Raw genomic sequence first — 6000 nt, 5'->3', positions numbered from 1 at the left:
GTTTTCTCGAATTGGGTTATTTTTATGATAAAGATGCATTTATGCGAAATTTTGAAAATTGAAAAGCTTAAGCGTCATATTTTTCTTAGACCTTGTAAACATTTAACAAAATTCTTTTTTTATTTCTTTGACTTGAATCCAACTTTCTGTTTGCTGTTTTTTTGAACCGGGAATAACTCGCCTCGAATGCGGTAACATCAGTTTCTTCATTTTTTTCGGAACTGTTTCTTTTTGAAAATTTCGAGTTAAGAGTTTTGTTTTTGGAAGTTCTATTGCATCGTATTTCGGTTTTTTTTTCGCTAGCAGCGGTACCTGTGAAACCTATTATGGAGACCATCTGGAAATTTTGGCACATCAAATTGTTATTTTTTTGACTATTTGCAACAGTTTTAAAGCTTTTCCAAGCAAAATCTCCACTCATTGTTTTTTACCACTTTCAATCTCAGTCTGCGTTTGAGACCGCATAGGTCAAACGTGAATAGCTGACCTTGTTTCCGGGATTTAAACATAGTCCTGTCGTTTTAGCATTCGACTAATTGTCACACTGTCCGAACGTATATGCACCTTGCATGAATTAGGCTACTGCCACGATGGACTCAATTTGGACACTATAATTGTTGAACAGGGGCGTATTTTCTGTTATAAGGACCAAAATTGATATTTTGAAGTTTCAATCAAAGTGCTTTGATTTGCTCAATTGACGTTATTAGGAGCCAATAGAAGCACGTGTTTTTGCAACCGTATGACAGAAAATACGGGTGCCGGACATCAAGCCGAATCGTAAAATTAGGGACTTCAAGCCGAAAATTTTCTCATTAAATGATGAAATAGGATTAATTTGAAAACTTTTTAAAAGAATTTCCTACTTTTATGATCTTTTTTTTCAGTAATCATTGGCTTTTTCATAAAATTTAAGCCGCCAAATGATGTTTAGGAAAGTTGAAACAAAACACGGTTGAAGGCAATTTTCTTGTTTATAATTTATGCATTTCAAAAACTGTCTGAAATTATTAACGAATGCCAATCCTAAGTGATTCATTGTCATGAATAACGCTTTTTATGGATTAAACTTGCCTTAATTTTTGAAAAGCAACGTTTTTCAGATGAAAAAATTGTAATTTGAGGTGCTTGTTAAGGGTCTAGGACAACAAACCTCCGGATTTCAAGCCGAAGGGACTTCAAGCCGAAACTAAAACTTTACAAGCACCTCAAAACACTATTTTATCATCTGTAAAACGTTATTGTTCAAAAATTTTGGCAAGTTTAGTCTATAATAAACGTTATTCATGACAATGCACCACTTGTGATTGGCATCCGTGAATAACATCAGCCGGTTTTTGAAATGCATAAATTATAAACATGAAAAATACCTTCAACCATGTTTTACTTTTCAACTTTTCGAAACATCATTTGGAGGCTTAAATTTTAAGAAAATGCCAATAAGTTGTGAAGAAAGATCATGAAGTTCAGAAATTCTTCAAAAAAGTTTTCAAATTAATCTTATTTCATGAGTTTTTAAGGAACAATTCGGCTTGACGTCCCTAATTTTACGATTCGGCTTGAAGTCCCGTCGGCTTGATGTCCGGCACCCGCTTGTTAAGTTTAAATTTTGGCCTGAAGTCCCTTCGGCTTGAAGTCCCGTCGGCTTGTTGTCCTAGACCCAGAAAATACGCCAAAAGGGAAACATTATCATCAACAACTTCGAGAATGTCAAACACTACACTTATCGCAAATTGCCCCAGAACTTCGGAGAAAAGTTTGTACTAACGCAAGAGGACAAAGACAAGTGCCGTTGTTACAGAAACTTGGGCGTTTTGCTGCAAAATGTGATCGTGTCACAGGAAAGAATTAAATAAATAATTTGCCAGTTTCCGAAAACAATGAATTTTTGTGGTAGCCGATCCAGGATCCATATTAAACGTGGGAGGAGGGAGGGGATGGTCTTCTACGAAACTGACCTCAGGAACCTGAGCGTTTTTCATGGCTCAACTCTTCAGGGCTTTGTGCATCTTTATACACGGTAGTGTGAACAAAATTGAGCGTCCTTAACCCGTTATTTTTTCCCAGTTTTCAGACAATCTCCGGTGGCTCACAAAAACAAGGTAAAATAGGGTCTCTAATGAGTCTAAGGAGATTTTTCAAAATGAGGACTCAGTTTACTTTCCTCTCTCTCCCCACCCCCTCCAATCCACTTAAGGGGGGGGGGGGGTGGATGTTAATTTGGTTCTGATTTCGAATTATCAGCCAATCAGTATAGCGCATTTTACACGTAAAATTAAATTTAAATTGAACGCTGGCGTGGAGGATCTTAACTTGGTCTATCGTGCGGAGGATGTTAACTTGATCCAAAAACAAGTTTGTCGGAAATTTTTGTGAACTCGAGAACAACTCATCTCGAGAAAAACTAGGAATTCGACTCCCTCATATCCCTACCAATTTGAACTCTTTTACTGTAGATTTATTATTCTACGGCATACGTTTTTGGCTAATGAACACTTCCATCCTCCAAAATTTCTACATCGGACCCTGGGTTCAAGCAAAATTGAAAAAAATCAAGACAGACCAACCCCGAAAAAATTTAAATAGTCTTAACTCATCGCCATTTGATTTAGCTATCATACCATAGCTGCTTTCCCCAGAAAATTACAGCCTCCTGCAGGGGCGGATCTAGAATTTAATCGAGGGGTGGGGTGGATTTTCAAAAAATTTCTGATTTTCCGAGCGCTCACAGAACACTCTAAAGACCCTATTTTGACAAAAAAAAAAATTTGCGCCGCAAGCATATTTTTGAAAAAAAAGACTTACAATGCCATTTTTGGGCACTTCTTGAAAATGTTGACAAAAAATACCAAAATGGGTGATTGGTGAGGGGTCGAATCCTTGAGGGGGTGCATCCGCCCCCACTAAATCAGCCCCTGGCCTCTTGAATATAATGGCTTGTAGCTAAAAGGGAAAGACATTATTTGGCGTTAAATTTACCAGTTTCGGAAACTGTGCAAGGTTTTGCAGGGAAGTCAAATTGACGACGTCGATTTATCTGACTTTATTGGCAAGCTGAGAAGTGGAAAACTGGAGAACCATGCTGCCATTTTGAAGCATCCGCACATTGCTGAGTCGCAGCTAATCGATGATTATGGAGACGAGTTGCAGTCCAGAAAAGCCGCAGAGAACTTAGCCAATCCAATTAATAAACAAAACATGCCTACAATCAGAGATCCGCATTAAATACTCTACTGACATCATTTATCAGCCCAATTTTCGAATTATTTTTAAAATACTTAATTTAAAAAAATATATTTTGACCAGTGTATCTAATAGTACAAGTAATGCCAACTTGTTGGCAGTATCTTCTTCGTTCATCAAATCTGAACGAAAAAAAAAATCATTTAAAACTGCTCATTTGACAGCTGAAATTAAAATGTCACTCGTTTGAGCACATTAAAAACCATATCAAAAAATATAATTAGCCTGAAACAACCGTTTTAGGACAAATTAAAATGCTCAAGGTTGTTGTTGTTGTTAGTAGCTGCTCATAAAGCATCGATTCGTCTGCAGCCCCAACTTGCCCTTGTTTTTGTACTCCACAATCGTAATTGTGGAAGTTGATTTGTTGCGTCGTCTCGTCTGTCAAACCCAGGGATCACTAAGAGCGGAAAAGCGCCTATTCCAGTCCTGATTAAACTACCATTCTAGAGGAGCAGTTTTGTTACGGAGAAGCGAGCGAAACTCCCGTGCCCGGTTCTGACGGGCAGTTTTTAATTCAGGCGGAGAATCGAGAAAAACTCCTAATGTGGGTTGGTTTTCGATTCTCAACCTCCTTCAAAACCCCTCCTGTCCAGATAATATAATTTCAGCAAGTTAGCGACTTCGATAGGTTGGTCGCACAGGTCGTCTTTTGTTGGTGCTGTTGGTGTGGCCGGACAGTTAAAAAGGTGAAGTACGTCACGAGCACTATAATAACAGTTCGAGCAGATGTTATTGGTGTCTTTATCGATTCACGAGAAGTAGCTGTTGAGATGAGTGCCAATTCCGCAGCGCAGTTGAGCAAAAAGGCATCTAGTACGACGAGGAAGGCGACTTTCTTCCTGTGGTACTTAGAGATTCGTTGAGCCCGTTAGTTTTGCAGGGTTACAGTTTCTATAGTTATTAAATTCCATCCGGAGAATGTTTTTCAAAGCAAGCTTGTAGTCTGATGGTGAGATGGATTTATCTTCGCCGGGTAATGTTGTATTTCATTATGATTTTTTTTAGTCACAACCTGCTTCAATTTTCTGGATTTATAGTTAATGAGTGTAGTGTGGTAGTCAACTCTGTGTAGTTGGTGCGCACCGGGTACGAATTGTTTGCACAGCATTTCATTCTGTGTTTTAGCTGGCAAGATTTCGCTTTCGCATTGATGATGCTCAGTAGGGCTCAATTTAGCGCAGCCAGTTGCTATTCTCAGAGCAGTATTTTGCTGAACCTGGAGCTCATTTTATCAAAATTTGCTAAACCAGGGCGACCAGACTGGAGCAGCATAACGAACAACACTTCGCTCAATGGATTTAGAAGTAACACAAAGCATTTCTTTACTGCAATTCCAAATAAATCTAGAAAATTTTACATTAAGTTATTCCTCGTTTTTAGTTGGTTCATGATGTTACTGATGTGGTGTGTAAAAGACAAGAGATTATCAAAAGCTACGCCCAGGAATTTGGGTTTATTGCTCGCTGGTAATACATTCTCATTAATGACGACATTAATTCTGTATTTGACCTCTTTGATTCAAGCCGTGAAGATAATTTCCGTGGACTTGTGGGATGATATTTCAAGGTTTCGACTTTCCATCCAGTTGTAGAGATCTTTTGAATATGGTTGGAAGGTTGTTTCTAATTTTGAGATATCAGGACCTGTGGAAGTAAGGGTGATGTCTTCGGCATAGGTGGTAACTTTGATATATTTTGCTGATGGGAGAAGCATAGAGGACATGTAGATATCAAACAGGACAGGGGACAAAACTCCTCAGGGGACAAGTTCTATAAGAAGAGCGCAACCTTGTAAATGTGATGTGATCCATCGTTTACTATTGTTGGATGTTAAAAATTGGGATGTCTTGCAGCAAGATACCGTGATTCACTGTGTCGAAAGCTGCAGTAGGATCAAGAGCCACCAATAGCGTTCTGTGTGGTGTTCTTAGTTGGCTGAGACCATTTTTAATGTCAGTGACAATACAGTTGAGGGCAAGTGTGATGTTTTTACGCTCATCTAGTACAATTCTTTCAATCAGCTTTGCACTTGGCGATAAGAGTGCGATCGGCCTGTAGCGTTTTGCCTACTCTTTTGTTTTTCCCGGTTCAAGTAGAGGAAATTTTTTTTCGGTTTTCCAGTTCTGCGGTATGATAAATGATTTTCAAGACATATTTTGTTGTTGAGTAGGAAAGACCCATTTCAGATTGGCATTAGTTTTAGCATTGTACAATGTTTTCTTATCGAGGTGTTTTAGTTGGTTTGATGTACGGTATGTGTTGTTGTCCGACAAAAATTTAACAGTCCTCTACCGAAGCACACACGCAAAAAAAAACATTATCATCTTTCACAGAACGCAATATGCGGAAACTCAGTCGATAAAAGATGAACCTACGACTGTTATTTTGCAGAAAATTTCAACCATTAAAACAAACCTCGAGTACAGCAGGTATTTAAAATCCAAACACGTTTAAAATATTTGTTGCATGAGTTAACGACCTGGTTTAAATATTCTCTAAAAAATTATTGCACTGGAAAAGTGCCTAAGTTTGCTTTAAAAACGAGTAGGAAAGATATGCGTAATCGCCTAACGAACGCGAGACTGGAGGCGTACAACTTACTGTCTTTAGCAATTTCTTTAAATTTCTTAGCAATTAAATACAAAATAAAGGATAGTTGCAAAAAATTTTTTGAGAAACCGTGGCCCTAAACATTTTAGTGTCGTTGACATTGTTGCAAGATGAATATAAAACTAGCGGCAAAAAATGAAAAGTT

The sequence above is a fragment of the Symsagittifera roscoffensis genome, chromosome 1 (genome assembly GCF_963678635.1).
Source record: "Symsagittifera roscoffensis chromosome 1, txSymRosc1.1, whole genome shotgun sequence".
Lineage (NCBI taxonomy): Eukaryota > Metazoa > Xenacoelomorpha > Acoela > Convolutidae > Symsagittifera > Symsagittifera roscoffensis.
This window is presented reverse-complemented; position numbering follows the sequence as displayed.